The following is an 11,275-nucleotide window of genomic DNA, read 5'->3' on the forward strand; positions in this document are numbered from 1 at the left end:
TGTTAACTAACAGGAATTGGACATGGGATTTCTAAAGTATCTGTAAATCAGGGATGTCAGGCAAAAGCACACAAAACATGCAAAAAACCTAGATTAAAAATGTGCCTGTGCTTAGGAATACTTACAAAAACAGTGTCATTGCTCTCGAAACTACATACAAATTTAGTGACTCTTCATGATCTTCATAAACACAGTGAAACACCAGCTCTAAATTATGTAACCCAAACACTAATTATATTCATTCCAACAAAGACTGTGTTTTTCACACTGCAGTAATCAAATCAGAACTTAGCTACTGCACAGAGTAGAGACTGGAGAGAATTACATAGAAATGTAATAATTTATTTGCTGGTATATTTATTTACTTTGTTTGTAAAAAATATAATTGACCTGAGAGTATATACCAAACTTTAATTACTTTTGAATGTATCAGGGAAAGAAATATAAAATTAATATACAGTGTGGTCCAAAAGTGTGAGAGCACTAGTGAAGATGTTTCTATTTTGCAGTCTTTTCTCATTTAATACAACAATTTTCATTATAAATTATATTATCTACATCAGCTTGAGTGAAAAGCAGAATCTTAGAAATATTTACATGAATTTCAGAGTTTCTTAGTACGGTTCTTCCGCTTTGTGCTTTAATGACAGTGTGACTCGAGCTGGCATGGACTCCACACGTTTGTGTAAAACCTGATGATCCATTTTAGATCAAATCCATCAGAGTGTCGTCTGATCTCATGCTTCAATAGAAGAGATTAGACATGAGGAAAATCTGACCTCTTGTATAAAAGCAGGTAACCTGGCCAATGTGCTTATATTTAAACAGAGATCTAGAAATAGTGCAGAATCTTCAATATTAAATATTCAAAATATTGAACATTTACTTCATTTGTTTTGAATATTTCAAAAACAAACAAATAAATAAATAAACCTTCTGTTTATTTCCAGTTTTAAATAAAAAAAATTAAATTCCAGATTTTCTGTGTGGTCTCAGTATTTTTCGACCCCACCGTACATATAGACAAAAAATACATAAACATAATCAGTTCATTTATAAAAGAGTGAAATGTGCAGGATTTTTTTTATCATATCTATTCTGTGCAAAATTCTTTGTTTCTCTCTGTCTGTTCACACCAACCTTCTAAACTGTACAAGCTGCTACACGTTTGTTTTAGTGTAGTTATTCCCAAATCAGCATTCCTTATATCAAGAAGAAAGATTTAATATCTGATATTATGCGAAAGAGGTACATACCATAATGTTTGAGAGTTAAAATGAAGGAAGTTATTGTTTCTTTTGTTGAAGGAGAAATTGCAGGCAGTGGTCACCTTCAAGGTTATTGCTGATCACATTTCAACAAAAGTTAGACTGAGTCTTTCTTCTAAAGAAACACAATCTCTTGCACAGTCCCTTCATTGTACTAATACTAATAATAATCTGGTGCTGATGTGCCAGAATATTAACAATTTATTCAATTGTAAAGTATTTCTTTATTTTTGTTGCTCTGTTATGCACCATTCTGTCATAGTATTATGACTTTACTCTTGAAATATTGCAATATTTTTTCTTGTAATATTTTTACTTTTTTGATCAGAATATTACGACTTTATTCACATAATATGATGACTTTCTTTTGAAATATTGCAACTTTATTCTCGAAATCCTTGGTCTCTGTTTATAAAATATTTTGCACAGCTTTTATACGCTTGGTGGTAACAGTAAGAATGCACTCAGGATGGAAAAAAAACTAGACATTTGTGAATAAAAACTTGATTAGCTCATTGAAGTGGGTTATTAAATTACATACAGTCAGAGCAGAGATCAACCAGCATTTCTGAAACAACTCCTAATTTACTACCACATGAATAAGGCACTGTTAAATCTCAATGATTAAAACATCGATTTACTGATAGTTTCATTTATTTCAGAATTCAGTGCTAACACAAGGAGTGAAATAAAATTGCATAGACTTTAAATAAAAGTGAAACATAATAAATAATCAGTGAATCATACCTGAGCAGTTGAGGCTCTGGGTTTGCAGGAAACCAATCAAAAGTAGGAAGCTGCTATTTACTGTGTGGGGGAAACATTTCCTTGAAATCACATGACCATGAGCAGAAATATGCCTTCAGCATTTTAGTTTTAATAATTACAGCTGCAGTTTTGAGTTTCAGGGTATTATTATTATTATTATTATTATTATTATTATTATTATATGAGGAATTAGATTAGAATGCTGAAACATCCTGAACTGCTCATCTGACAGACACTTGCAACTTCTTCATCTTCTTTGATGAAGATGCAGGCAAATGAGAAATAAAAAAAAATTTACAAAAAAAATTACCAAGAATGCTTAGACATAAACACAATCAGATTACACAACTTGCAAATTTTTTGCACTTTTTGCTGATTTCCATTTTCTCCTTGTTATCTAATCCTCTAAAAAAAATCTAACAATTGCATATGAAACTAAGTGTAATAAACTGACAGAATACTCAATATATGATGAAATATGATGAAATGTTACTGTAGGATTTTCTAAAATAATGTCTCTGTAAGCATGGCAGGTGAGAATATGTGCCCTTTATCTATTGGCTGTGGGCTTTTCTCTGGGCTGTTAAGACATCTCAAGCATATGATATTCAGGTTTATGGTGCAATGGAGCAGAATATCAGCATCCATAAGTATCAGGTATTTTACTATAGACTCCTGAACTTGGTATGTAACACTTTATGTTCAACCTATATTAAAGGTTAGTGAGTTTTCATCTCTGTTTGCAGCTGTCCAGCCTTTTAACTAATAAAGCATTTAGAATATAACAATCATGAAAGGCAACATTATAATTTGATTAAAAAATAATAATTATTATTTATCTGTAATTATATTATGAGGTTTAAAGTTTTATGGTGATAGATGGAACTGATGAACAGTTAAATTGAAATTTACTTGCTGTTGAATAAATATATGAAAGAGGAATAACAGACTTTTATAGATATATTAAAACACACTGGCAGTATGCAGGGTTTAAAACACTGCTGGATTTATGCATTCAAAATGTTTTTTTATTATTATTACAAAATTATGGCAAACAAAGAATGTCAGCTAGAGGGTTAGAGTTCTAATGCAACTTCAGCTTCTTTTGAGGTCTGTGACAGGAAGCGTGATGGGAGGAAACCAGCGTGATCTTCAACCCACAGCTTGATTTCCTGTATGTCAGAAGTGATAAACAAAATGTATTGCTCTCATTTTATTCAAGAGTGAACGTTTGTACCCTATAACTGATGCTACAAATTAAACTACAAACAACTACTTTGTTAGTAAATTAATTAATATCTAATGTTAATATTAATATTAATTGTTAATATACCTCTCATGTAAATATACATCTCTGCACATGACACTAATGCACACACACACACACACACACACAAAACACCAGAACATAGCTTGTATAGACTGATCTTATATATGTAACAGCTGGCACGTCTGCACATACACAGGAAACTTTAGTATATAAACATATGTGCATACTCTACACACAGACATACATACTTTTTATATTTGTGTTTTTTGTATGCTCTTGTGTGAAGTGGCTTGCACATATCCATATATATATCATTGTACTGTCTGTACAGTTTATTTATTGTTTTGCTGTGCACAGGCCTCTGAGCTGCCACATCTCGTGTCACTGCTACTTCCTGCTCTGAATGCGAGTGTGGCAAATAAACCTTTGAATCTTGAATCTTGACTTGCTGAATTAAATGTTCTTGATTTTTTAGTTTGGTTTTTTAGTTGATAGTCTAGGAGTCTGGTTTCTCTTGAAAATCACCTTACAGCCTATTAAAGACATGCATACCAGGGGTTTTATTTTCAAGGTTTTATAAAAATATAACCATTACCATATCATTTTTGTTACACTAAATATAAAAAAGTTACTAAATATAAAAAAGTCACATGTTTTGTGGGTTTTCCTCTTTTTGTTGTGTTACGAGTGTATCAGTGTGTTTTCATTCACTTCTGCAGGAATGGCCTGAGCAAAATATAAAAGCTATCAGTGTGATTAATGCATTCTGTTAGCCACCTTTTGTTTGGACAATCAAATTTGGATCTTCTATTTTTACTAATGATTGTCACAGAAGTTTTTTGCCATATGTCTTTGTTATCATTGTTGCAATGTCTCCAATTTTTCCTCTGACATAGAAAGGATTGTCAGAGAATGTTCAGTTTGTGCTCAGTCACGTACGTGGAGATATAATAATAATAATAATAATAATAAGTTTATTTTATATAGCGCCTTTCTGCAAACTCAAGGTCGCTTTACAATATGAAAATAGAGAACATGACAGCAGACAAAGAACAAAGGAAATAAACAGGCAATCCATGGCATGAGTCAGATCATACAATCAGAGATCAGAAAAACAAGAAAGAAAAAGATGTGTTTTAAGGTGGGGTTTGAAATCCTGTAATGAAGAAAGATCACGTATGTTTTTGGGAAGAGAATTCCAGAGTGTGGGGGCAGAGATACAAAACGCTCGTCCACCAAACGATGCTAACCTGTGGCGTGGAATTAACAGTAGACCAGTATCTGAAGAGCGTAATGTGCAAACTGGGGAGTAAGTATGAATGAGATCAGAAATGTATGGGGGGCGAGACCATGAAGTGCTTTGAAGGTGATAAGGAGAATCTTGTATTGAATACGAGAACGAACGGGGAGCCAATGAAATCTGTGTAGGGTGGGAGTAATATGAGAGGATTTCTTAGAAAAAGTGAGAACCCTAGCTGCAGAGTTCTGGATATATTGGAGTTTATTTAATGTTGTGTTTGGTAGACCATAGAAAAGAGAATTACAGTAGTCGAGTCGAGAAGTGATGAAGGCAGGAACCAGTGTCTCAGCGTCAGTGATATTTAAGAAGGGACGTAAATGAGCAATATTACGGATGTGAAAGAAAGCAGATTTGGTGAGTGAAGAAATGTGAGGCAGGAAGGAGAGAGAGGAGTCAAAGATTATACCCAGGTTTTTAACGGTGGAGGAAGGTCAAACCAAAATCCCAGCAATGTTAACATTATCAGCACAGAAAGGAGCAACATTTTTTGGTGAACCGACAAGTAGTAGATCTGTTTTATCAGTGTTGAGTTTGAGAAAGTTACTGGTCATCCAAGCATTTATATCATTAATACACGCTGTTATGGAGTTGGTGGGAAAAGGAGAGTTGTGTTGAGAACTGATATAGAGCTGGGTGTCGTCTGCATAGCAATGGAAGTTATAGCCGTGATGACGAATAATGTTACCTAAAGGGAGCATATAGATGACGAAGAGTAAAGGCCCAAGAACAGAACCCTGAGGAACACTGTGAGAGACAGGAGCAGTAGAGGACTTAGACTGGCGGACAGAGATGTAGTGCTGGTGGTCTGACAGGTAAGAAGTGAACCAAGATAGGGGAGTTCCAGAAATACCAAGAGCAGAGAGTGGTGAGATTAGAATACTGTGAGAGATAGTGTCAAAAGCAGAGGAAAGATCTAACAGAATTAAAATCCTAATGGAGCCAGAGTCAGTAGCCATAAGAAGGACATTGACAACCTTAAGAAGAGCTGTCTCAGTGCTGTGAAGAGTGCGAAAACCGGCCTGGAAACATTCATGGAGGTTATGAGATGACAAATATGACTGAAGTTGAGCAGCAACAACTTTTTCAAGTAGCTTTGAGAGAAGCGGAAGATTTGAAATTGGTCTGTAATTGGCCATATCAGAGGGGTCAAGGCCGGGTTTCTTTAACACTGGTGTGACAGCTGCAGTTTTTAATTCGAGAGGAACAACACCAGTGCTGAGAAGGTGAGAAATGTGAAGTGAAATAGGCCGCGAAATAACAGGTGCAGTGTTTTTGAGTAGAGCAGTAGGAGCAGGATCAAGATGACAGAAAGATGGATTAGATTTTTTGAGTAGCTCAGAGATATAAGCAGGGGTTGGAGGGTCAAAATCAGTAAAAGTACCAGGTGCAAAATGAAAGGGGAAGTCATGTGAGTGGATAGGGGAGTTCATTGTTGGAAAGAGATTATAGATGCTATTGATTTTATTTTGGAAGAAGTGTAAGAATGACTCACAAAGGTCTACTGAGTTACTCATGACAGGTGCAGGAGGGTTGGTGAGTTTATTGACTACAGAAAGCAGTGTTTTAGGACGGGAGGATGCATTGGTAATGAGGGCAGAATAGTAACTGGAGCGTGCAGTATTTAAAGCAGATTTATATCGTTGGATATGGTGCTTGTAAGCAATAAGATGCACGTTCAAACCAGTTTTCCTGTAAAGGCGTTCAAGGCGACGACCAGTAGTTTTCAGTTTGCGAAGTGCAGGGGTAAACCAGGGAGACGTATGTGAAGAAGGTACAAGTCTGCATTTAAGGGGGGCGTGTATATTAAGTGCAGTAGAAATAAAGGAATTATATTTGGCAAGGATATCAAGGGCACTAGTGCGTTCAGTAATGTCAGAAAGATATGTTTGTACAGATTCAGTAAACAGTAATGGATTAACAGAATTGAGGTTACGGAAAGTTATGGTAGATTTCACCCTAAGGCGAGGGAGAGGCATGTCACAGTTTAGTTCGATGAAGAGGTGATCAGAAAGTCCAATCTGAGAGCCAAGCACAGAAACATTATGTAGACCAGCAGTACAAACCAAATCAAGTGTGTGACCTTTTAAGTGTGTAGGAAAGTCAATATGCTGTACGAGATTGAAACATTCAAAAACTGACATGAGTTCGCAGGAATCCGCACAATCAATATTAACATGTGTGTTGAAATCACCAAGTAAGATAACAGAAGAAGACATAGCACAAGAAAGGGTTAACAGTTCATGCGGTTCAGTGAAAACATTTGACATTGATTTAGGTGGACGATACGCGAGAATTACAATCATGGGAGATGTACCAGAGATTTTGAGAACTAGATATTCAAAGGTTGAAGTCACATGAAAGTCGATGGTATTGACTGGGATGTTACTGCGGTAGACAGCAGCTAGACCACCACCCCTAGATGTCAAACGAGGTTTGGCCAGGTAGCTGTATCCAGAGGGAGTGAGGAGATTTAGGTGGAAATAGTCATTAGGAATTTGCCATGTTTCAGTAAGCAGCAGAAAGTCTAGGTCTTTCTCAGTTAGTAACGTGGAAAGCACAGTAGCCTTATTCGTGAGTGAGCGACAGTTAAACAGCGCTAATACAGGATGTAACGCGCAATCATTGCGTATGTGTAGATCAGTCAGAGATGGAGCACAGGATACAGTAATTAATGAGGTAAGATTTATTCCACGGTGGTTAGAGTAGCGTATATCCGAGCGGTTAGACCAGATAGATGGAATAGATGAGGATGTCAGGCAGCGCGATGAGAAGTGGTGGCGACAGGAACGATGAATGTAATGCAGCCGTCTAGCAATCCCAAGCTCCTTGCAGAGCCTGTATGTAGTCGTGTCGAGACGAGGGTGCGATTTCAGGCTATGCAGCTCAGATAGCGAGTAGTTGAGCGCCATATCAACAACGCAGCTGAATAATAAGCCCAGAGTTATAACTCTAAGCAGAGCAGGTACTGGAACGTTGCGAGTGGTGATAGACATGGTTAGATGAGAAGGCACAACATCACTGGCGATTGAAGAACACACTTCTCTTGTAATAGTACGCAAGAGAGCCGCAGCACTCACGTCGCTGATAGCGCACGATCAACGCAGTATGGAGAACTTATCAGTCAAATTAGATGGCAGGGGTGCCCCACCATCCAAAATACTGTCCACGATAGAAAAACGAGGGAGTGGAGACTCACCCGCCAGCTTCGTGGAAGGCCCAGTGAAGCGCGAAAATCGACAGACAACAGCAGAGTGGTGTGATTTGGATGAATAGCCAGCGATAAGTACGATGTTGTCCAAAAAGAGATATAATCCACTGTAAAATGACAACAGTAAAGTCCAAACTGTGAACCAGTAAAGTCAGGTATCCGGAAAAACAGGAGAGAAGATGAAACGACAGACGCGAAACATGACAGAGCAAAACAAACAAACAAAAAGTTCCAGCAAGAAGCGGCAGCAAAAACGCTCACAGCGTACTCTCACCGGAAGCAGAAGGTGTAAATATCTCCCCACAGGTCTTTGAACCGTTGTCCATTCCACAATACCCTTGTCACATATGAAGTGTAGCACTACAACCATCTCAGGGCAATACCACAATCCTCACCATCATTTATAATTTTTCAAACACCTGCCAACTTATCCCTTTGACCTAAATTCCCCAGTGCCATTGAAACTGCAGAGAATGTCTTTAAAGCAGTTTAGAGTGGTGCGGAAGAAAAGTGTTCAGAGTTCAAATTCTGCTACACGGCCATTTTTTGGGAGTCCAAAAGAGCAGAACAGGCCTCGATCTATGGGTAGGAGGGATGGCATACTCTTTCCCCTGTCAATCATAGCAACACTACCCAATCATGGGCATCTGTGAGCTCATGCATGCATGGGGGGGTTGAGTATTTAGGTTCTACGGCCTTGCAGAAGATGTAGTGTCAGACAAGGAAGTTCAATTCACTTCACTTATGTGGCAAGCTTTTTGTAAACATGAATAATAATGGCATTTTGTCCTCAGGATATCATTCACAGAGTAACGGCCAGATTGAACACCGGAATCAGCACATGGAAACACGCACTCAACGTGAAGCCTTACAGTTTGCCTCCATACATACTAGTAAGTTCTGAGCCTTTTGTTATCCTGACTAAACATTGTGAATAAACCTTGCTTTGTTGTCTCTGACTTTGGATTTGTGGAATTGCCCTTATCCTGCCCTGTTGTGAATTTACTGTGTACTTACCTCTGCCTGTGTCTTGACCTTGAACTTTAGAACTGTTGACACTACTTACTCTCTGTATGACCTGGATCCATTATTGGAATATGGCTTTCACTGTGTGCGCATCTGCAATAAATCTCACGTACATGGATTCTAACTGCCCTCTTAAGTTACATAGGGAAGGTGATGTCTGATGCAGTAGTATGCTCTGGCTCCATCCCAATGCGGTGTGGTGATGTAGCTTACAGCAGGTTATGGTTGCTGCTGAACTGCTGAATGTCCAGGTGGTTCTCTGAAAATAATGTAGGCTTTATAGATAATTGGAGTGGATTTGAGGGCAAGGCTGGCCTGCTAGGGCGGGACGGTGTCCATCCCACTCGGCAAGGTGCTTCTCTCATTTCTTGCAACATAGCTCATAGTCTCAGAACAGGCCTAGTTAATCGGTGACAATCCAGAACCAGACTCAGGGCTCTGTGCAGGACACTCGAGTTCTTCCACTCCAACCTTCACACACCATGTCTTCATGGAGCTCGCTTTGTGCACAGGGGCATTGTCATGCTGGAACAGGTTCGAGTCTCTTAGTTCCAGTGAAGGGAAACTGTAAAGCTACAGCACACAGAGGCGTTCTATACAACTGTGTGCTTCAAACTTTGTGGTAACAGTTTGGGGAAGAACCACATATGGGTGTGATGGTCAGGGGTGCACATACTTTTGGGCACATTGTGTATTTTTATACTCTAGCTATTACACAGTACTTGGAAAATATTAATTTAGCTCAACTGAAGTACGTAATGAAGGTAGCCACAAAAATAAGTCTACCCAGTCGTTTCCACTAATTATTATTTACAGACATCCGGGATCATATTCTGAATTTCTGCATGAATTTGGGGATTTTGTCTGAAACCTGGTTGTTTCTGTAGACAAAGCATTAATTGTTTTTGGAGACCTTTAATATTCATTTATTAATGTTTTATAATCTGCAAGCCCCACTGAGATCAGCATTTGTGTCCACTCTAGACTCAGTAGCGTTCATCAGAATATATTCATAACATTGGAAACACTCTTGATTTAATATAGGCATTTGCATTAAATATAGAAAATATAGTCCCACTACCCCATTCTGTATATGCACTTGTAGCAGGTGTTAATTATAATTTGTGTTTTTATTTAAATTCACTCAAAATCCTCGTTTTTTTTGTTGGAAATGAATATATATGTGTGAGAAGAGAAGAAGAGGGGGGTCTGAGCAGAGCGAGGTATGCATTTCAATCCTGTTCAAAAGTTGTTAAAAGGGAAATAATCTTTAATTAATTTATCTGTGTTTTGGTACGATGTGTACATGAGTTAAAAGAGTGTGTTGCCTTTCCTTAGAACTGAGTTTAAAGCTGTTTTAACCTGCAAAAGTGTAATTTTAACCGAGGGAAAGCAATGTGACGTTGTCTGTGTGAAAGTTAGCCTGTGAAGCGTGACTGCTGATTTCTCTTCTTTGTGTGAATGTTTAGCAGGAGCAGGCAAGACTGTACAACGAATAATTAGCTGCATGTTTCCTACTTATGCAGGTACAGTTTATGTGTTTTTGTGATTCTTTGTGTGTTTGAACTTGAATTGTTTTTATGTATATACAAAATGCTGGAAATGTGGGCAATTGAATTTGAATAAGAGTGTGATGCATTACGTAGTGTCAATATATATGTTTTTATATATACACTGCTGACTGCATTTAGTGAAGTGTTTTATATAAGACATCTCCTGCATATACAGTTATGTTGTACTTGAAGTGATCATTAGTTACTACTATTTTCTTTATATTACTTCTTCATCTTATGAAATATGAGATTCTCTGTATTGAGTCCGCGGGGGTCTGAGCAGAGCGAGCAGGAGCAGGCAAGATTGTACAACGAATAATTAGCTGCATGTTTCCTACTTATGCAGAGCACACAACATAAAGACAAGTGAACCAGCAGACTGATCCCAGTGTTTATTTTACACCACACATCACAACGCAGAGGAGTAGTCGAGCCGTGAAGCGTGAGCCGGCTACACACTACCCCAGTCATAATATACCACTGCCACTGGTCCATTAATATAATATTCAGGAGTTCTTTATCTGTATTCTTCTGCATTCAGTTCAGTGTCACATGATTTTATGATCACATAACCATCAGTGTTTAATTCTTCATGCAAATATAGTATATGTCTCCAACTGTGCATATTTTTTCTTATCCCCTCTGTAATGAGGGAGGGGCCGAGGTCGATGGTGAAAGAAGTAAGACTATAAGAAAGATCATCAGAATCCTACAGTGTGACTCTGTCACCTAAAACACAGACAGGGAGTGTGTCAGAGTGAGTGTGTGTGTGTGTGTGTGTTTATTGATAAATTGAGTTAGTTCTTTGCTTTGAAGTATTCTCTTCAAGTAGGTACATGTACACTTTTCTAATTTTATTTATTAAAGTACACTATTTTACTT

At 37.8% G+C, this 11,275-nt stretch overlaps 1 protein-coding gene across 1 annotated transcript in view; it reads right to left on the reverse strand.

The window, feature by feature from the left end:
- Positions 1-2,051, reverse strand: part of LOC113525090 (nuclear mitotic apparatus protein 1) — a 35,490-nt gene extending 33,439 nt beyond the window's left edge. The window contains exon 1 of the mRNA XM_026911534.3: positions 2,016-2,051. The gene's annotated coding sequence lies outside the window, so the exon portion shown is untranslated. The remainder of the gene's footprint in view (positions 1-2,015) is intronic.
- Positions 2,052-11,275: the final 9,224 nt, after the last annotated feature.

The sequence above is a fragment of the Pangasianodon hypophthalmus genome, chromosome 29, assembly GCF_027358585.1.
Source record: "Pangasianodon hypophthalmus isolate fPanHyp1 chromosome 29, fPanHyp1.pri, whole genome shotgun sequence".
Classification (NCBI taxonomy): domain Eukaryota; kingdom Metazoa; phylum Chordata; class Actinopteri; order Siluriformes; family Pangasiidae; genus Pangasianodon; species Pangasianodon hypophthalmus.